Consider the following 24,028-nt stretch of genomic DNA (forward strand, 5'->3'; position numbering starts at 1 on the left):
TCAATAATTTCATCAAAGAGAATGACAACATACCAAAATTTATGGGACGGAGCTGAAGCAGAGCTAAGGGGGAAATTTTATATCTCTAAATGCTTACATGAATAAAATAGAGAAAAATGAAATTCATAAATTGGGTATGCAACCCAAAAAGCTAGAAAAAGAACAAATTAAAACCCCCCACTTAAATATCAAATTAGAAATCCTGAAAATGAAAGAAGAGATTAATAAAACTGAAATCAAGGAAATTATTGAACTAATAAGTAAAACTAAGAGTTGGTTTTATGAAAAAATAATAAAATAGATAAACATTTGGTTAATTTGATTTTAAAAAAGAAAGAAGGAAAACAAATTACTAGTATCAAAAATGAAAAGGGTGAATTCATCATCAAATGAAGAGGAAATTAAGGCAATCATTAGGAGCTATTTTTCCAACTATATGCTAATAAATCTGACCATCTCAGTGAGATGGATAAATATTTACACTATATATATATATATATATATATATTCACACACACACACACATACACATCCCAGATTAACAGAAGAGGAAATGCAATACTTAAATAACTGTATTTCAGAAAAAGAAATTGAAGAAGCAATCAATGAACTCCCTAGGAAACAATCTCCAGGGCCATATGGATTTACAAGTGAATTGTACAAAATGTTTAAAGAACAATTCATTCCAATACTATATAAATTATTTGAAAAACTAGGTGAAGGAGTCCTGCCAAATTCTTTTTATGAAACAAATTTGGTGTTGATACCCAAAATACGATGAGTCAAAACAAAGGGAAAATATATAGACCAATTTCCCTAATGAAAACTGATGAAAAATTTTTAAATAAAATATTAGCAAAGAGATTATTGCAATTTATCACTGGAGTAATACACTATAACCTGGTGGGATTTATACCAAGAATACAGGACTGGTTCAGTATTGGGAAAATTATCAGTATAATTGACCATATCAGTAATAAAAATGACAGAAATCATATGATTATCTCAATATGTGCAGAAAAAGCTTTTGACAAAATACAGCACCCATTCCTATTAAAAACACTAGAGAGCAGAGGAATAAATGGAGTTTTTCTTAAAATGATATATAACATCTACCTAAAACCATCAGCAAGCATTATATGTAATAGGGACAAGCTAGAAGCTTTCCCAGTAAGATCAAGAGTGAAATAAGGATGTCCTTTATCACCACTGTTATTCCATATTATACTAGAAATGTTAGCTTTAGCAATAAGTGACAAAAAGAAATTGAAGGAATTAGAATAAGTAATGAGAAAACTAATTTATCACTCTTTGCTGATAATATGATGGTATACTTATAAAATCCTAGAGAATCAATTAAAAACTACTTGAAATAATTAAAAATTTTAGCAAAGTTGCAAGATATAAAATAAACCCTCATAAATCACAGCATTTCTATATATTACTAACAAAGCCCAGCAGCAAGAGATAGAAAGAGAAATTCAATTTAAAATAACTATAGACCATATAAAATATTTGGGCGGCTACCTGCCAAGACAAACCAAAGGAACTATATGATTACAATTACAAAATACTTCATACAAATAAAGTCAGATCTGAATACCTACTCAGAAAAATGTCAGGTGCTCATGGGTAGCCCAAGCTAATACAATAAAAATGACAATTCTACCTAATTCAATTTACTTATTCAGTGCCACACCAATCATTCTAGAAAAAATAATAACAAAATCCATCTGGAAGAACAAAACATCTAGAATATCAAGGGAATCAATGAAAAAAAATGCAAGAGAAGGGAGCCTAGCCATCTAAGATCTAAAACTGTATTATGAAACAGTGATCATCAAAACTATTTGGTACCGGTTAAAGAAACAGAGTGGTGGATCAGTGTAATAAGTTAGGCACACAAGACATAGTCAATGACTAGTAATCTGTTATTTGATAAAACCAAAGACTTCAGTTTCTGGGATAAGAATTCATTATCTGACAAAAACTGCTGAGAAAACTGGAAAACAGTATGGGCAGAAACTAAGCATAGACTAACATCTTACACCATATACCAAGATAAGGTTAAAATGGGTACATGATTGAGACAGGAAGAGTGATACTATAAACAAATTAGGAGAGCAAGGAACAGTTTAGCTGTCAGATCTATGGAAAATGGAAAAATCTGTAACCAAACAAGAGTTAGAGAATATTATGAAATGCAAAATGGATTATTTTGATTACATCAAATTATTTTTTTTGGATAAACAAAACGAATTCAACCAATATTAGAAAGGAAGCAGAAAGCTGGAAACAATAGTTAGTGCCAGTGTCTCTGACAAAAGCCTCATTTCTAAAAAAGAGAACTGAGTCAAAGTTATAAGATACAAATCATTCCCTAATTGATAAATGGTCAAAGGATATAAACAGGCAATCTTTAGAGGAAGAAATTAAAGCTATCTATAGTCATATAAAAATGCTCTAAATCACTATTGACTAGAGAAATGCAAATCAAAACAACTCATACCTTACCACCTCACACCTCTCAGACTGGCTAATATGACAAAAAGCAAAATGACAAGTATTGGAGAAGATACAGGAAAATTGGAACACTAATGCATTGTTGCTGGAGTTTTGAACTGATCCCACCATTCTGGAGAGCAATTTGGAACTATGACCAAAGGGCTATAAAACTATGCATATACTTTGATCCAGCAATACCACTACTAGTGGGATACTCTGTAGCCCACATAGATCATAAGAAAAAGAAAAGGACCCACATGTACACAAATATTTATAGCAGCTCTTTTCGTGGTGATAAAGAATCAGAAATTGAGGGGATGTCCATTAATCAAGTAATGGCTGAACAAGTTGTGGAATATGAATATAATGAAATATTACTGTACTATTAGAAGTAATGAGCAGGCAGATTTCAAAAAAACCTGGAAATACCTGTGTGAACTGATGCTGAGTAAAGTAAGCAGAACCAGAACATTGTACACAGTAACGGCAACATTGAGCAATGATCATCCTTGATAGACTTATTTCTTTTCAGCAATACAATGATGTAAGACAATTCTAGAAGACCCATGTTGGAAAATGCTATTCGTATCCAGAGAAAGAACTATTAAGTCTGAATGAAGATGGAAGCATACTGTTTGCTCTTTTTTTTTCTCATTTTTTCCCCTTTTATGCTGATTCTTCTTTCACAACATGGCTAATGTGGAAATATATTTAATATGATTGTCCATGTATAGCCTATATCAGATTGCTTGCCATCCTGAGGAGGAGTAGAGGAGGCAGAGAGAGAGAGAAAAATAGTTGGAATTCAAAATTTTATGAAGATGAATGCTGAAAACTTTTTAAAAAAATGTTAAAAATTGTCTCTACGTGTAATTGGAAAAAATAAAATACTATTTAATAGAAAAAAGAAGCAGGACAGGAAAGAGAAATGAAAGGGAGAGGCATAGGAAGAGGGATCCAATCTATCTATTCAAACTGATTTCACATTATTCCCTGCTTCTTCCTTCCAGGCAAAGTGGCTTACACTTCAAAATTGGAAGGGACCTCAGAGGCAATCTATTTCAACCCATAACTAACCATAAATCTCCTACAATATTCCTGACATGTGGCCATCTAACTTCTGCCTGAAAATACTTAGTTAAGGAAAATCATTCATTTCCTGAGGCAAAATATTTCACCTGGGGACAGCGTCAATTGTTAGGAAGCTTTAAAAAATTCTTTATACCAAGCTTAAATATGACTGTCAAAATCTTCCCCAGACTTTGGTATTTATGGCTAAAATAGGTGTTGTTAAGGTGGCCCCCAGATCTTTGAGCACAACTATGGTGAATGAACATTTTAGTGATGAAGATTGTAAATGGCAGTTTGTTATAGCAGACAGGAGATAGATCTTAGAGTAAAGAAAGATCTGGGTTCAAATACCACATTCAAAATGTATTAGCTGCAAAACTATCTATAAGTTCTTTAAAATATCGTCATAGAATTTGAGATATGGAAAGGTTCTCTGCAACCATAGTCTCTATGGAGAGACAATGAAGAAGTCTGGGATTGGCATAGTACTAAGTCACCAGTAGTTGACAATGGGAAAAGATAAGGCCTAGACAAAAGAAGATAGTACAACAGTAGAAGCTGGTAATCTGTGTGATCCTTTGATGTTCCTTAGAATCCAGTTTGTAACCTGGAGTCCATCTTATAACCTTGCCTATTCTGGTTTGCTATGTGACACATTGGCTTGCTATGGAAATTTACTAGCTGACTTACCAAACCTCTGTAGTTTGGCCTCCTCTGATGATATATCCTTATAGATGACCACCTGTCACTTGGCAAAAGGGTGACACTGTCAAGATAGCCCAAAGTTATAACATTGGGTGGCCCTTCATCTACCCTACATCCAAAGATAAGGCCCACCACCATCCAGACAGTAGGGGTATGCCTCATCCCTGTCCACATGGTTGGGGTAATTCCTTAAAAGTACCTTATTAAAGCCCCACCTAAATCCTTAGTCAGCAGATCAATCACTACCAATTCCTTAACTGCATGGTTGTCTCCCATGGTTGTCTGCCAAGGGGTCATCTCTTCCACCTCAAAGGTTATCTAATTTCCTGAGTTAGACTCCCCCCATATTTTCCCTCTTTCCTCCCCATCCCCTCCCACAGGAATCACTATGTACTCCTGAACTGTGAACTCTCTACCCACCACCAGTCAGTGACAATGGTATCAATACAGTGATAATAAAACCTCTTGTAATGACTCTCAGAGTCATCCCTTCCTGTCAGAATCTAACCAAACCATTTTGACAGTAACTGTGAATAAACTGATCCCAGAAGACTGGTATTCTCATTTGAAATTCATAAGCCACTGACCAAAGTTATGACTAAATTTTCTGGTAGACAAACCTCCAAGAACAGAGTAGAGCAGCAAATTATTGTCACCCTCTATCTTCTCTGGAAAAATCAAAGGCTCAATCACAGAATCTCACACTTCATTTATAAAGAATCCCTTTTCTCTCAATATTAGAAAATGCTCACCCTGGCTGGGACTAGGACTCTTGGCAATCACACCTTCACACACAACCTTCTGCCTTTACTGAAGAGAGCAATATCTGAGAGTTAAAACCCCATGTCACGGTGAAAGGAAAGTCTTCTTCAGACATGGTGCAGGGGAGTTCTATACCACTGTAAATACTACATGGGCTTTGATGAATTAGGATGTGTGAGAATCCTACACAGCACTGTTTAAAAATTACAATGTACTGATTGTACTGAGTCCTGAAATATCATAGGGCATCCTCACTGAGATCCGTGACTACTCAAACAAATAAATCAACAAAAAAAGGCATTACAATACGCAAGTGAAAAAAATGAAGAAAAACATATACAAACAAGTACATAATTATGAGATTCAGTTAGAAAGATAATCTATTAATTTAAACCATAATTTCAGCTTCATTTTGGACAGACAATGTGGTTCAACAATGAATTGAGCTCAGAATTTAATAGAAGAAGAATAAAATAGCATAGCATTTGGGAAACCTTGTAGGACAATTTGTGATGCCAAGTAGTTGTCTGACATCAAAACACACTTTAAAGGCAATATGTAGGGAGGCAGAGCCAAGATGGCAGAGTAAAACAGTGACTTGCTTGAGCTGTCCCTCAAACCCCTCCAAATACCTATAAAAAATGGCTCTAAACAAATTCTAAAGCAGCAGAACACACAAAAAGACAAAGTGAAACAAATTTACAGCCCAAGGAAGCCTGGATGGGTGATTGGAAAGGTATATTGCACCATGCTGGGAGGGGAGCATAGTTTGAAGTGGGCATGCAGGCCACAGCAAACCTGGAGCACTCCTCAGAGGATGAATCGCAGGCAACTGTGGCAGTTTCCACACTTCTCAACCTATGAACACTAAAAACAACTTAGAAGGTCAGTGGGAAAAGGCTGTTTCTACAGTGAGAGAAAAGCATGGGGTCCCAGACCCATTCCTGGAGCTTGGCCCTGGGGTGCCAGCTGCCTCCTGAGCTTCAGGCCCACAGACTGAGGGGGAATGGAGTGGCTGATCAGAGGGGGATTGCAGGGATCTTTCTGCTGGTGCAGGGTTCTCTTGCTTTGCCCGTGCTTGGATCTGGGTCACAGTTCTGGGTGGTGGTCCTGGGGTGAGGAGGAACGCTGGCATGGTGGAGCTTGTAGTGGCTGTGTAGAAGAAATCCTCCTCACAGTTCCAAGACAGATAAGAGTTCTGTGGTCACTCATAGAGCAGAGCACAGGACAGGAAAGGATTATAAACACCTTACTCTTGATCATAGCACCTTGGAAGAACTGAAAATTTACAGAAGTATCTCTGAAAACAGCTGCCCAAAAAAATACTAAAGAAAATAACACCTTAAAAAAATAGCCTAACCCAAATGGCAAAAGAGGTCCAAAAAGCCAATGACGAGAAGAATGCCCTAAAAAGAAAAATTGGCCAAAATGAAAAGGAAGTCCAAAACCTTACTGAAAGAAATACTTCCTTAAAAATTAGAATGGAGAAATTGAAAGCTAGTGACAATTTGAGAAATCAAGGTACTGTAACACTAATCCAAAAGAATGAAAAAATAGAAGAGAATGTGAAATATCTCAATGGAAAAAAAATTGATCTGGAAAATAGACCCAGGAGAGAGAACTTAAAAGTTATTGGACTGTCTGAAAGCCACGATCAAAAAAAAAAAAGAGCCTAGTAGACATCATCTTTCAAAAAATTATCAAGGAAAACTGCCTTAACATTTTAGAACCAGAGGGCAAAATAGAAATGGAAAGAATCCACCCATCTCCTCCTGAAAGGGATCCCCAAAGGAAAACTCCTAGGAATATTGTAGCCAAATTCCAGAATTCTCAGGTCAAGGAGAAAATATTGCAAGCAGCCAGAAAGAAACAATTCAAGTATCATGGAAACACAATCAGGATAACATAAGATTTAGCAGCTTCTACATTAAGGGACCAGAGGTCATGGAGTATGCTATTCCAGAGGGCAAAGGAGATAAGATTACAACCAAGAATCACCTACCCAGAAAAACTGAGTATAATCCTTCAGGGGAAAAAATGGTCATTGAATGAAATAGGGGACTTTCAAGCATTCCTGAGGAAAAAACCAGAGCTGAATATAAAATTTGACTTTCAAATACAAGACTCAAGTGAAACATGGGAGAGGTAAACAGGAACGAGAAATCATAAGAGGACTTATCAAGGTTGAACTGTTTACATTCCTGCATGGAGAGATGATATTTGTAACTCATGAGTCCTTTCTCAGTATTAGGGTAATGGGAGGGAAAAATTATATATATGTATAGACAGATAGATGGATGGATAGATAGATAGATAGATAGATAGATAGATAGATAGATAGATAGATAGAGGGCACAGGGTGAGTTGAAGATGAAGGGGTGATGTCTGGAAAATAAAATTAATGGATGAGAGAGGATTATACTGGGAGAAGGAAAAAGGGAGAAGTAGAACGGGGTAAATTATCTCACATGAAATAGACAAGAAAAGGCTTTTGCAATGGAGGGGAAATGAGGGGAGGTGAGAGGTAATGAGTGGACCTTATTCTCATAGGATTTGGCTTAAAGAGGGAATAACATACACACTCGATTGGGTATGGAAAGCTATCTTACCCTACAGGAAAATAAGGGGGGAAGGGGCCAAGAAAGCAGGGGGTTGATAGAGGGGAGGGCAGATTGGGGGAGGGGATAATCAGAAGCAAACACTTCTGAAGAGGGACAGGGTCAAAAGAGATAATAGAATAAATGGGGGTAGGGTAGGATGAAGGGAAATATACTTAGTTTTTCACAACATGATTACTATGGAAGTGTTTTGCATGACTACACATCTATAGCCTGTTTCAAGATGCCTGCCTTTTCAATGAGGGTGGGTGGGGAGGAAGGAAGGGAGAAATTTTGTAACCCAAAGTTTTAAAAACACATATTAAAAAATAAAAATAAACAAAAATATTTTTTAAAAAAAGGCAATACGTATCTTCCTAGCGATGTTATTTGACTATCTGTGATGAAACTACATAACCTCAGAAGAATCATAATTTTCCAGTGATCCAAAGAGCAAGAGAAAAAAGAAAAGTAAATAGACTGAAAAATTACTAATAATGACAAATTACAGGAAGTGACTTAAATAACATTATCAAATGCATGCATAACCAGAAATGAAATTTGAGAGCTGGCCAGCCTAAGGACTGCATTAGTATACATGATGAAATGTTAAAAGATCAAAGGAAAGATTAGTATATTAGGCAAATACTCTATGAAAGATTTATTGATGGGCATGGACAAGAACTGGACAAAATGAGAAGGCACAAATAATTGTGTCCTGAAACAGTGAAGAGAATATCTGCATTGATGGGTTCAGAAACCATATAATCACTGGATTGTAGATTTGGAGCATGGAGACACCTCACAGGCAGTCTAATTCATGATGAGCAGGCCTAAGGAAATTAAATAGTTTGTCAACAGTCATAAAGGGATTAAATATTAAATCTAGGATTCTACATTCGATCCTCTGACATCAAATACTCTACAGTACCACATCATCCTAAATTAGTTTTTGTTGTTTGATACCTTTGAGCCAAACTTCCTTGAATGACCTTGTTTCATAATCTTTCTCAGTTTGTGACATATCAGTGAACTTGCTGTTATATTGACTCTCTAGGCTACTCTTCTTAGTGACTATTCCAAACCATAGTTGGACAATTATGCTCCCCTATGGATGTTTTCTTTTCCTTCAGGCTTTATGAAATAGGTTTCTTTGGGTTCTCCTGCCTACCTCTCCATAACCATTCCCTTCAGTCTCTTTTGTTAAAACACCTGTATCCCCCAATTCCTTAGCATATGTTTTGCAATTCTATATCCTATTCCCTTTCTACACATTCTTGATGATGTGGTCAGCACTCACAATTTCAAGTTATGGATGAATTCCTTAGCTGATGATTCCTGAATAATAATGGGACTACATGGGAACTTAGCTGATATTCTCTTGTCATCTTCTCACTTGTTACACATACATGCATACAAAGAATTACGTATTGTCAACTGGCTGCCATGATCTCTATACCCCATAGATATCTTAGTATTCCCAAAAGATAACCCATTTTCTTTCATCCTAAATCTGCCCGTCCCCTAAACTTTCAAAAAAAATGTTGAGGACTTCATTATCCTTCCAATAACCTAGATTATTATCCTGAATTTTCCTTGACACATCTTCTCTCTCATGACTTTACTCCACGTTCAATCATTTGTCAAGTCTTTTAGATTTTGTCTTTGCAAAATCCTTCAAATCTGCCCATGCAACACTCACCCTAGTTTAGGATCTCATAACTACTTGCCTAGAATATCCCAATAGCTTCCTAATTGTTTTCCCTGTTTCCAATTTCTCCTCACTCCGATAAACATGATGCCAATTCATCAGTACCTCAATACCTATTATTGCCTTACACATAGTAGATGCTAAATATTTTTAATTGCCTTGCTTTTGCCTCTGATTGTCTTAACTTTGATTCTTATTGCTTTCTGACTTAGGTGTGCAGTCTTATCCTCTGGTTTCTTCATTTTTCATTCCCTATTATTTGCTCTATCATGACATCTGATTCCTATGTATATCCTAGATGTATATTGTCTCATGAATGTTTCATTGTGGTCTAGTATGAAAAGTACCTCATCCTGGATCACTGCCATGTTATGGAGGACAAGCCCTGACAGATAAATGAAACTATGAGCTATGTTACACAGGGTTACCCAAGACAGATCATGGTGGAGAACTCTGACAAAAGATAATCCACTGGAGAAGGAAATGGCAAATCACTCCAATATCTTTGCCAAGAAAAAAAAAAAACATGGACAGTGTTAAAATGATTTTTTAAATGATACTGGAAAATGAGCCCCTCAGATTGGAAGTTGTCCAACATGCTGCTGAGGAAGAGTGGAAAATAACTACAAGTAGCCCCACTACTAATGAAGCAGCTGGGTCAAAGTTGAAATGAAGCTCAGCTGAGGATTCAAATGATAATGAAAGGAGAGTCTGATGATGTAAAGATCAATATTGTAGAGGAATCTGGAATGTAAAATCTTTGAACCAAGATAAGCTGGATGTGGACAAACAGGAGATGGAAAGATTGAACATTGACATCTTTCGTGTCAGTGAACTTACATGGATGGAATGAGTGAATTTAATTCAAGTGATCATTACATATACTGCTATGGGCAAGAATCCCTTGAGAAAAATAGAGTAGCCCTTATAATCAAAAAAGGATGAGAAAAGTACTACTGGGGTATAATCTCAAAAAATATAGAATGGTATCTGTACAAATCTAAGGGAAAGCATTTAACATCACTGACGCTAAAGAGACCAAAGTTTAGCAGTTCTATGAAGACCCACAAAATCTTCTAGAAAACACACACACACACACACACACACAAAGATGTCACATTCATCATAAGAGATAGGAATGCTAAAGTAGGAAATCAAAAGATAATTAAAATAACCGGCAAATTTGGCCTTGGTGTACAAAATGAAGCAAGGAAAAGAGTTTTGTCAAGATAACTCACTAGTCATAGCAAACACTTCTTTTTCAACAACCCAAAAAGCAACTCTACACATGAACTTTATCACATGGTCAATATTGAAATCAGATTCATTATATACTTATATATGTGGAAAGGCTCCTTACAATCAACTGAAACAAGCTCTGGAGCTGAGTGTGGCTAAGATCATCTTATTGCAAAATTCAGACTTCAGTTGAAGAAAGCAGGAAAAACCATAAGGCCCTATAGGTATAACCAAAATAACATCCTTTATTAATATGAAGTAAAAGTGATAAATAGATTTAAGGGACTGCATCTGGTAGCTAGAGTTCCTGAAGAACAATGGATGGAAGTTTGCAATGTTACACAGAAAACAGCAAAAAAAAAAAAAAAAGAAAAGAAAAAGAAGAGCAAGAAAGAAAAATGGCTTCCTAATGAGGCTTTACAAATAGCTGAGGAAAGATGGAAAACAAAAGGTAAAGGAGGAAGGTAAAGATATGCCCAATTGAATGCAAAATTCCAGAAAATAGCAAGGAGAGGTAAGCAGGTTTTCTTAAATGAACAATGCAAAGAAATAGAAGAAAATAACAGAATAGGAAAGACAAGCAATCTCTTCAAGAAAATTAGAGTTATCAAGGGAACATTTCATGCAAAAATAGGCATAATAAAAGGCAAAGTAGAAGATATTAGGGAGAGGTTGCAAGAAAATACAGAACTATGCTAAAAAGATCTTAACATCATGTATAACCATGATGGTTTCTATCGCCAAACATCCTGGAGAGCAACTCAAGTGGGTCTTGGGAAGGATTGCCAACATTAAGTCTAGTGCAGGTGACAGAATTCCAGCTGAGCTATTTAAAATCCTAAAAAATGTTTCTGTCAAAGTTCTGACACTTAAAATACCAGCAAATTCAGAAAATTCAACAGTGGCAATGAGATTGGAAAAAGATCAGTTTACATCCCAGTCCTAAAGAAGGGGAATGCCAAATAATATTCAAATTACTTAACAATTTCACTCATTTCACACAGCAGCAAGGTTATGCTTATGTCTTTGCAAGGTAAGCTTCAGCAATATGTGAACCAAGAATTATCAGAAAAGCAGAAACGTTGTTAAAGATCCATAGGAACTAGAGACCAAATTGCCAATATTTGCTGGATTATGGAGAAAGCAAGGAAGTTTCAGGAAAAAAAAAATCTACCTTTGCTTCATTGGCTACAATAAAGCCTTTGACTCTGTGGGTTACAATAAATATGGCAAGTAGTCAAAGAAAGGAGAGTATCAGATCAGCTTATTTGTCTGGCCAATAAGCAACAGTTAGAACCCAGCATGGAATAATTGATGGGTTAAGTTTGGAAAAGGAAAATGATAAGGCTCTATATTGTCACTTTACTTAAGTAACATGCATAGTACATCATGCAAAATGCCAGGCACAATGAATCAAAAGCCAGAACTAAGGTTCCCAGAAGAAATATTAACAATCTCAGATATGCAGACAATACTTCTCTGATAGAAGAAAGTGAAGAAGAATAAGAAGTTTCTTGATGACAGTGAAAGAGTAGAGTGTAAAAGCTAGCTTGAAGTTTAAAAAAACTATCTTGGCAACTAGTGCCATTATTTCTTGGTAAATAGAGAGAGAAGGAATGGAAGCAGTTTCACATTTTATATTTTTGGGTTCAAAAATAACTGCAGATAGCAATTGCAGCCATGAAATTAAAAGATACTTGCTCCTCTTAAGGAAAGCTATAACAAATCTAGATAGCATACCAAAATGCAGAGAAATTACCTTATTGATGAAGGTCCATATAGTCAAAGCTATGGTTTTTCCAGTAGCAATGTACAGCTGTCAGAGTAGGATTATAAGGAAAGCTGAGCACAGCAGAATAGACAGTTTTGAAATGTGGTGCTAGAGAAGATTTTTGAGTCCTCTGGATAGCAAGGAGCTCAAATCAGTAAATATTTAAAGAAATTAAGATTATTCACTGGAAGGTCAAATATGGAACCTAAAGCTTAAATATTTTTACCACAAAGAAGAAGACGTAACATATTGGAAAAGACCCTGATGTTGGGAAAGATTGAAGGCAAAAGGAAAAGGGAGTACTAGAGGATAAGATGGATAGATAGTATAATGGAAGCAATGAAAATGAGCTTGGACAGATGAGAGATAGTAGAGAATGGAAGGCCTTGGTGTCCATGGGTTATGAGGAGTCAGACATAACTAAATAACGATATTTAAAGTACTAGTCTTTAAATCAGAAGACCTTAGTTTGAGTCCTTGTTTTGCCACTTAGTAGTTGTAGGACTGAGAACCTTAATTAACTTCTATGGGCCTCAACTTATGCCATGTAAAAGAAAGTTATAATATTTCTATTATCTACCTTATAATGTTGTTAAGACAAGTTCTTTGTAAATATTAAGGCATGGAATATATTAATTACTAACAGAATTTTGTCCCTTGTTTCACTCTGCTGGTCTGAATTGCACCTCTCTTTCTGTGATTCATTACGCTCTAAGGTCAAGAACAGCACCGTACCATAATTATCTTTTGGGACATTGTAGAATCAATGAAGATGTATATCGGCCACATCTACTGATAAAATTGGCAAATAGAACCCAGGTTTCTTGACTGCCACTTCAATTTTCTTTCTTATGTCCTAGGCTGCTTCCCTGCTCATTACTGGCTTTGATGTAGTGACCAAAGTCATTCCAGTCAACCTCTTTCTGTCTTTTCTCTATTTTTTCTAACCACTTATTTCCTTCCTCCCTTATTCTTCTTTCACTCCCCACTCTAACCTTTAAATTAGCTGTTTACTGAGGGTAGAATAAAGATAGAAAAGAAAATTTCTAGTTCATTTTCCCCCACTTAGAGTACTGCTTAAATGATTTCCTGAAAAGTTCATTTAAGAAGAAAACTGGAATATTGAAATGCATCTCCACTACAAATACATATACCAGTTTCTTCAGGAAAAGTGGTTCCACCTATGTAGTAGAAACAAGTAAACACATTTTAAAATCCTAACAGCAATGTCTTGGAGAATTCTGCCTTTACTGATGAAAATCTATATGCATTTGATTCAATTAAGCAACTCTTACAAAAGAAAAAAATACCAAAATATGATATTCTTTAATTTCTTCACTGCCAAATATTTATTGATTGCTTATTATGCAAAAAGACACTACATTAGATGTTTCAAGGGATATAAAATATATGATCTCTGCCTTCCCAAAACTTATAATCTAGTAGATGAGTAAAAAATGTGCATTTAAATATTATTGCATTTTATATCATCCTTTAAAAATCCTATTTATGCAAGTTTTGGAATATACATAATTATTAGTAAAAATGCATTACAGAGTTTGTCAATTAGTAAACACACATCTGCTGGAACGTATGCTGCAATTTTTTCTGCTGATATTACATGACTATGATCAATTTGGAGACCAATGATATTGACAATGGATATTATAAGAAGAAACACAATGACAGAAAGACAAAATAATACATGAATTTAGCCTAAAAAGTTCAGGGTTTGATTCTTGACATTGCCTCACTCAGACATGAGGTAAGTGATTGATCTCTGAAGTGACTGTGATGGAAGAAATCACTGGCAGCTAAGCGGCACAGTGGAAAAAGCTGGGCCTGGAGTCAGGATTATCTGAGTTCACATCATCCTCATACACTTCCTCAGGGTCTTCAACTGTAAAAGGAGGATAATAATAGCACCTACCTCCTGGGGTTTTTGTGAGGATCAAATAAGTTAATATTTGTAAAGTGTTTAGCACAGACCCTGATACATAGTAAGCACTATAAATGTTGGCTTTATTATCATTATTACCTAAACTTCTCTGAATTTTAATTTCTCATCTCCAAAATGTAACTAGTATACACCATCTAATTTATAGGGTTGCCTGAGTTAATATGTTTTATAAACTATAAAGAGACATACAGATATGTGTTATTATTATGGGAACAGGGAGAAAGCAGAAAATTAAGCCACATTATCTGTGAATACTCATTAAAAATACTCATATTTATGCCATTCAGTCAAAAAGCATTTGTTAAGCACTTACTAAGTGTCACTGAGTCACACCAAAGCATTTTGGTAAGCACTTTTGCATTTTGAAAATGCAAATAATAGCAAGTCAACAGTAGCTTCTCTCAAGGACTTTACATTGTAAAGAGGGAAGACAATACAGAAAAAGAAGCTGAAAGGGAGAGGAGGGCTTATATCATGAAAAACACTGCAGCCATTAAAATATTTTGTTTTTGTTTTGTTTTGTTGCATGCCACAGTCAGTGTTTCACTATTTGCAGTGGTTCAAGGAAATTATCTACAGTATTTGAAGGACTAAGTAGATGTCTGTCTGTAGGTGAATGGTTAAATGAGTTGGGCTATAAAAATATAATATAATATTGCCATGCTCTTAGAAACAAGGAATGTGATGAATATACGGAAGCATTGGAAGACTTATATGAATCAATGCAAAATGAAGGAAGCAGAACCAGGAAAACAGTAAACAAATTACTATAATATAAATGGGAAACGGTATGAACAACATTAGGACTGAAACTGAATTCTGTGAAGTTATATGACCACTCCTGCCCCCCCAAGAGAGATATGTAAAAACACCTCTTTCCTTTATTTCAAAAGTGTGTGGGGAAGGCTGTGGGTGTGGATGACTGCACATGTCAGATCTTTTCAATGCCTTGGTTAATATTCCCGAACAATCTTTATTCTTTTAAAAAAATATATTACAATGGATACTTCTCTGGATGGGGAGGGAAAGAGAGGTTTTGAGAAATGTTAAGTAATGTAAAAAGAAAAGATATCAAAAAAATTAATTTTTTAAAAAGAAAATTATTTCCTAGACCAAAAGTTCTTCTAGGTCATACTATTTTACAAATACCTTATGACTTTTTATCTGAAAGAGTACTGGATATGCAGCAATTTCAGGAGAAATTTTATTGGCTTTGCTTCATTTTTCCTTCCATCAAAAATTAGATGGGAGTTAAGTGAATGGAAATGGCATAATGAATCAGAATTGTTTTTGGCCACCTATCTCTATTAACCCTTTATCCCTAAATCAGACAATAATAGGAGCTCACATTTATATAATACTTTTCACATTACAAAATTTAACACTTAAGACAATCTTGCAATATTGATTGTATGATTATCATTATTCTTATCTTACAATGAAAGAAACAGGCTAAATGACTTGCCCAAATTCACAACTAATTAGATGAAAAAGTCAGAAACTGATCACAAATTTTTTTGATGACCAGCTTTGTGCTGCTTCTACTAAGTCATACTCCTTGCTTTGTTGTAATGATATCTGTGACCCTTCTTGCTTTCCCTTCTGCTTTCCTCATTTTCCCTTGTTCCATTCCTTTAAATTCAGTCTAGGAGTTTAATTTTAATGTTCTTGGCATAAAGTTGGTTTTCAACAGAGATTTTTTTTTTCTACAAAGGATGTCATTGCAGTGACTCATTTACAGAAACCATGCATTTCTTCTGTATCTTTGTTTTAGTAAATACCATGTTGACTGTCAAAAATGGAATGAGAAAAAGACTGCATGCACTGCATGGTGAAATACATGAAATGGTCACAGGGTAACAGAAGAGTCTTTACTCTTGGAGTTATCCCATGGAATAACTGGTCACATAAAATATTGTTTGGGCAATCTGAAGCCATCAGCAATCCACTTGAGGGAGATTGTAAAAATCACTGTCATAATTTCAGGTCCAGCAATTATGTACACTTTACCTATTATTTGACTTGTAGCTTCAGTTGAAGCTCAGTTCAGCCTGTTATTCATCCTTCATTTCCCATTGTAAATTGTTATACAATTTTCATAGGCAATATTATATAGCTACGCAATTGTAACTCAAAGGTTGCTGACCCTGTTTGTAAATATATATTGATGCTGCCTAAGTAAAAGAAGATATTAAGGACTACAATTCAAATTCCTTTTTAATACTGATTTTATTTTTTTAAAATCCTTTCTCAGCATAACTGATACAAAACAAGGTTTTCTTTTTTGCATATCAATACTGAAGATTTTCTCAATGGTAATACCAGAACTCATATTCTTTTCAAGCTAATATAGTTGGAAGAGTCCCCTAGATGCCTCTTCGAACAATTAAGATTGAAATGGTCCTTATATACTTTCCAATATGCATGATGCATAAGTAATTAGAGAGCTTGATTGTACATTCAAAGGAATACACCATCATAGTCCATATCAGTTTATTACAGTAGCAAAAAATAAACTGCATGCATATTTAACATGTAAAGTTTTTGTATTTAAATGGCTACAACTAAATCATTAGACCTTATAGGTAGAATAGTACAATAGAAAAACCTGCTTCTTTGGAATCAGAAAATTTGTGTTGAATCCCAGGTTTAATACTTACAAAAATAGTTGTATGACACTGGACACATCACTAAAATTCTCTGAGTCTTAATCTCCTTATCTTGATATAGCTATTTTTATAATATCAATGTTTATCTATCTAATAATAAGAAATTTGTAAACTATATATGGTTATGTAAATGTTAGTTGATATTTGTCTCTTTAAATTCCCCAAAATTGAATGAGAGGAAGAATGCAGCCTAGACTGCATTTGGGAAATCGCACAGTATTTTGAATGAATGCAACCAAGCTCTCCCTGAAATAGAAATCAATCTTTTGAACACTAATATTCTTATGGTGATGCTATATAGCTTGGATCATGAAAAACTACAATCTCTGAAGACTCAAAAATTTTGGACACCCAAAAGGTAATGGAGAGAGGGATGATGGATGGAAATAGACTATATCATATAATCATAATTTTAATAGTGGAAATAATGATGATGATGAAAATAAATGCTAACATTCATGTGGCATATTTGTATTTTGTAAATTGCTTTCCACATCTTATCACATTGGATTCTCACAATAATACTGTGAAGTAGGTACCATTATTAGGCCCATTTTACAAATGAGGAAACTGAGATGTGTAGAGGTTAAGTGACTTGCCCAGAGTTAAACAGCTTAGTTTCTCAGATAGGATTTCAACTTAGGTCTTCCTGACTTCAGGCTCAATATTCTATTCAGTGAGCTACTTAGCAGCAAAAAAAACCAAACAAACCAAAAAACAAAAAACAAAACAAAACAAAAAAAACCAGACTATGAAACAATCAGAAAAACAGGTAACATCATTCTTTCCATGGATCGAAAAGAAGTGGGCTTTCCATGTAGTAAGAGCAAGGGATAACTGATAGCCTGCATATTTCATTGATATTTATGCAATTTAAGAAATCTAGGGGAAGGACTCCAACATGTTGGGTGCATTTACTTTGTGAGTGGCCTCAATGATGACTTTACAGATCCATTGAATAAGTATTGAACAATCCATCCCAGTCTCTGGTATGTCACTTTACCTTATCTCTTAATAAATACAAACAAATATATAAACATTTAAATAAATAAAAAATTAACCTCTCTGGACCTCTGTGTTGTCAAGAAATAAAATGAAGAAAGCAGTACTCAAAGCTCTCCTGTATTTGTAAAGTTCTGTGACTTCTAGAGATCTTTAACATTTCATGCTTATTCCCATTCCTCACTCTCTCTCATTCCCTATCTAATCATTTTCAATTACTTATTTTATCACCTTCAGTATTTTGCCTCACTCATCTCTTAGTGGTAGTACCCATGACCACACTGCAAAGAGCCCCAGTCAATGAAATTAGAAAAAAAGAACAAAAACAAAATACAGGTATATTACAGCTTTATAAACAAAAATAAAACATTGGGTGTGTATCTTCTACTTCTTTACTGTTACTTCTTTTATGATCAGTATTTTTTTTTTCACAGTCCTACCAACAGAGTGACAGTCAATGACTTTCTCCCATTTGGTTGCTTGTAGAAATAAACCCCTCTCTATTTCTTAGCTCTGAGCAACCATTTGAGGAAAGGGATAATTGAAATAGTTGAATGAAGTAAGAGGTACTAAGTGTAACTGGTTTTTCATGAAGTTGTAATTTCTAAAAACATAATTCCTATAACATATTAACCTTTTGATATATTGTCAGATGTTGTAGATTGAGGGTACTGAGACGAAGTTCCCATGTACCTTTAAAACTCAGTTTAAGTAATATGAACCAAAACAATGGTGGTAAATTTAAGTCACGAAATATGTCATCACTGACCCCATAAGAAAAAAGTTATATTTAGTATTTAGGACACAATTATGATGGAATCAGAGAATTATAGAGTTCAAGAGTTGGAAGAGACCTTAGTGACTACTTGATACTTGATACATCTCATTTGTCTCTCCATCTAATAAGTTGGTCACAATATACCTGGCAAGGAAGTGGTCATTTAGCTACTTCTCCATTGCCTACCAGAAGTAACCTATCACCACTTCAGCTAACTCATTACACCTTTGGACAGCTCTAAATTGCTGAATTATTTGTTTTATTTAAGATTAGATTTACTTCTTTATAGTTTTCACCCACTGATTATGGTCCTGCCCTGTAGGACCAAACAGAACAAGTCTAATCTCTCCTAAACATGACAGCATCTCAAAAACTGAAAGGCAGCTATCATGCCCCACTGAGCTTTCTTTTAGCCAGGCTACACATGGCAATTTTTTCCCCCTAATCCTCATGTGGTGTGTACTCAAGGCCTTTCTCCATCTTGGTTATCCTCTTCTAGAAGTCCATTCATGTCCTAGCTAAACAGTGGTGACCAGAACTGTGTAAAAATACTCTAGTTGAAGTCTTAATGAAATAGAAGTTATTCTTCCCTCAATGTATTACAGCACCAATTTAGTCTTATTTGAGTTACATCACAATACTGACTCATATTGAGCCTGAAGTCCACTGAGACCCCTAGATCTTTTCAAAGTAACAGTTGTCTAACTTTCCTTCTTTATCTTATACTTATGAAGTTGATTTTCCCACCTCAAATACAAATTTCATATTATTAGGTTTAGCCCACTGACACAGTCTGCCAATATATTTCTTAATCCTGACAGTTATTCAGTGTATTAGCTATTCCATTCCAACTTTGTGTCATCTTCAAATTTTATAAGCATATCATCTATGTTCTAATCCAATTCACTGATAAAAATGTTAAACAGCATAGGGTCAAGCACAGATCTCCAGGGTAATTTGGTAGGGACCAGCCACATTGATACTTATCTATTAGCAATTACTTTTGAGTCTAGTGATTCAAACATTTCTAAAGTGTCTTCTACTTATCATTTAATTAACTAATTTTAAACAAAAAAAGAATTAATATTTTTAATCAACATAAATTAATTTTCCCTCTCTCCCACTCCCATTTGATAAAGAAAAAAAGGAAAAAGAAAAAAACACAGTAACAAATAGGCATAGTCAAACAAAATCAAATTTCTATTTTGCCTACGGCCAAAAATATATATCCCATTCTACGTCTTGAGTGCATCAAATATTTGTTAAAGGATGACTTGGACTTCATCCTCTCCTTATGAAATGTCAAAAGCAACCATAATATCCTCCCCATCAGTGATTCTTTTTGTGTTTTCCTTTAGTCTTCCAGGTGGCATATGAGTCAATGTCTTACAATGTCAAGATATATCATATCATACCATATTATATAATCATAATTTTTATAGACTTATGAAACATTAAAAGTGTGAAATCATATATTTGTCCAAAACAAAATTTCTAGAAAGCAATGATTCTGTCATTCCTCAACAGACAACTTAGCCAACTGTCACAACTAAATGGAAGTGATGACAACGTACTTCCGCATGCAACACAAACAGTTTATGATTTTTATATTCCTTATGTTCTGGAAACCTAAAGAATAATCAGCATATATCTACATGTAATTCTGTTCTTTCACTGTATTTTGTGTCTGCAAAACTAGCATCACTTTCTTATAATCAGGAAATAGCTTTTTCTCAAAAAATTAAAATTTATTTTTGAAGTGTTCTTGTGTGATTAATCCTTTAAGAAGCAGCTCTTCTTAAACACTGCAATTGCTTTAATAGTGTAACATTTTAATCTTGATGGCTTACTTTACTTTTAAATTGTCCTTTAAATTTTCAGGGGTCCTTAATCTGGGGCACATGAATTTGTTAGGTGGATATAGATACAGATTATCTATCTATATCTGATATCCATGGATTTATTTCATATTTATTTATGAAATTGGATATCTTTAAATTTCTTTCATGCACACCACACACATATACACACACAAAATCATATGTGTGTATGAAACAGATCACAGATTAATATGTTATATATGTAATATAATTACATATAGTATATGTATATATGAAACCAATTTATAGATAATTATGAGATTTATGAATTTGTTTCAATATAGATGTACATTAATATAAAATATTAATATGGGGTCCTTGAATTTGTTTAATACGCATGTTTTTACAAGTATACTTTATGGGCCTCAAATTAAGAACCTCTAAAAGTTAGAATCCCATACACACACACATTTATAATATGTTAATATATACATATATGTGTAAATGTATGTGGATATACACAAACATAGAAACATGCTAATTGTTGCTATTATATGTACATAGATTATGTATAAGCATATTTCAGTATAATCAATTTCATTTGAATTCCTATATATTTCATGCCTTTCAAAACATTCTGTACAGGGGTCCACAGACCTTGTCCAAATGCCAAAGGGGCAATGATTCACAAGTCAAGCTCAAGAATGCCTACTTTAAAGAAGTAAACAATTTTATAATACAATTGTTAAAATACAACAAAACAATCTTATTTATAAAATGCAAATATATAAGCGTATCTCTAATTTATTCCTTCTCTAAATGTCTGCCATTATATATTCAAAATTTATTTGTACAAGTTATTACTACTCTGTCAGTCTACTTAATCTTTATTTCCCTCTATTTCCAAATATTCATAAAATTGGACACAAATTTATGGACAACAATAGGCAGGCAATAAATGAAATGTAGAAGACAAAGGAGGTCTGCAATGTTTCACTGGCTTAATTATATCCATGAATTCTCAGTTAACAAAAGAACAAATAAAAATACTCTTAATAGATTTGACTTAATCCTTATTGCCATTCTACTCTAAAAAAATTATAAAATTTCAATTTTTTTTTCAAAATCAATCATTTTAAAGGAATATCCATGTTTTAAAACTTAACATGCCCCTACTCCTACCCTGCCACGGCAACTGTGAGTCAATTACTTGATCATAAATTTTGCCAAAGAATTAATTCATCACAAGTGACTAAAGAAATTGAAATACTAAATACAGTCATAATATGCTTAAAGGAAATACTGTCAAAAGATGAAACAGAAAAACTAATGATTTTGTGACTCATTACTAACCTCTTTGACTCCTGTTTGAGTAAAATGTATTAGGAGCTTCCAAAGAAATATAAACCATGACCTTCAAGCACAGTATTATCATCAATAACTCTGCAACAATACATAGGAATAATACTGTTCTGCACAGTTTTAAGTGTCCTTTGGAAACTATTTCATTATTGTAGGAAGTTTTCTTTCATTATTGTCAGCATATTGTCTCATCTTTCTCAGGGGAAAAAATAACTTCAAATTATTTCTGTGTAATACAATTTATATTTCATAGAGAAACTTCATCCTGCCAAATACTCCATATAAGTGAGAAGATTTTATGGAGGTTCTAATATGGGGCTCAAGAGAAAAAAAAATGGACTATGTTCACAGAAGTGGATAGAAGGAAAAGAGCAGATAGGAAGGGAGAGAAGGAGGGAAAGAGAGAGAGAGAGAGAGAGAGAGAGAGAGAGAGAGAGAGAGAGAGAGAGAGAGAGAGAGAGAGAGAGTGTAAAAGAGAAAAGCAGAAAAGCAGAAGAGAGGAAGGAAGGCTACAAGGCCTTCTTATTTCATTTCTCCCTACCTCATAGTAAATACTTCCTAATGATCAACATGGATTTTTTTTTTCTGGAGCACAAATATGCTTCCTCCTCTTTCAAACTGATGTTGCCAAACTACTATTTTGCTATTTCAAGCATGCACATAAGACCACGGTGCTATTTTTGGCATATTGTGCCACTTCATGATGGTCCACAATGATAATAATAATCTGAGGCACATTCATATGGCCTGACAATTTAATCATTGTCAAACCCAACTGAAATTTAGTGTTCCTTCTCTCTCTCACTCTCAATCTCTCCAGTTTCACTACCACATTTGTCTTATGATGCATCGATTTTATAGGCAAATATGTCTCCATGAAAACCTCATAAATTGGATACCTGATAGCTCAACAATCTCAACAGGCCCTCCTGAAGACCATAAATAGTTTAGAAACTAAACTTACTAGATTAGACCTAGCAGCAGCAGGAACTCACATTTCTGTGTGTTCTAGGGTTCACAGTATGATTTCTCCACAATTATGTGAGGTGGCTAATGCAGATATTTATACTCCAGTTTATTAATAAGGAAACAGGGAAATGAAGTGATTTCCTTAAGGTCCCATAAGTGGAAGTGTAAGGTCTGAAATACAAATGAAATAACTTTACTTTGAATCTTATATTCTTATTATTTGATCACACTAACTCTCACAAGATTCTCAGGATCAGGCCCAATTATGTACCCTTCAAGAGGAAATAACTGCTACACCCAAAGAAAGGTCAGTCTTCCATAGGCTTCTAAAACCTCTGCTTCTATCTGTTCTAACCATGACATTCTGTATAGGCAGTACTCTGTTGCTTCTGTGGCCAGGACAGTAAAATGCAATAAGGTCCAGGATGCCAGTAAGCCATCAATAGTCTCTCTTTATCCCCTGATGCTTCTGTTTCATCCCAAAGAAGTAAAATGATGGATTTTGTTGTCCATATATTTATATCTCAGGGCCATAATGTCATTTTGGAGGTGGTGGTATGTACTATGGCTTGATCATGATATGTGCATGTTAGAAATTACATGAATACCATTATGATCCAAAGCAAATTTCCTTACCCATATTCAAGAGTCCTATGGTATGGGATGGCCTGGAGGGACTGTGATCTGCACTGTCAAATGAAATATCCATATCAGTGAAATAGCAAATCCATTCATCTAAGTTTGCAGAATCTGACAGATCTGTGGTGTTCACCATGATGAATCCAAGGGTGTAGATTCTCCAACATTATCAAAACTACCAGTTTGGTCCCCAAAATAAATTCCCAGTTCCATAGTATCCTTCCTACTCCCACCTCTGGTTGACTTTCTAGTTTCTTTCTCATTCTGGACTGAATTATTCAAACCCCCAAGATAAAGATTAGGCCTTTCCACGACATGACATCCAATCTAATGAACACATGAACTGTACCAATATAACAATATATTGGGTACCATACATCTAACCATTGAGAAGAATGGATTGCTTTGCCTCCCTAACCACAGAATTCTGTTATAATAGCACAGTTCATCTGACTACCTCACAAACAC

General features: G+C 34.7%; 1 pseudogene; it reads right to left on the reverse strand.

The window, feature by feature from the left end:
* LOC110198629 (large ribosomal subunit protein eL14 pseudogene) overlaps window positions 1–23,696 on the reverse strand; it is a 109,400-nt pseudogene extending 85,704 nt beyond the window's left edge.
* Window positions 23,697–24,028: the final 332 nt, after the last annotated feature.

This window comes from Phascolarctos cinereus, unplaced genomic scaffold, assembly GCF_003287225.1.
Source record: "Phascolarctos cinereus isolate Bilbo 61053 unplaced genomic scaffold, phaCin_HiC Scaffold_4;HRSCAF=312, whole genome shotgun sequence".
NCBI classification, from domain to species: domain Eukaryota; kingdom Metazoa; phylum Chordata; class Mammalia; order Diprotodontia; family Phascolarctidae; genus Phascolarctos; species Phascolarctos cinereus.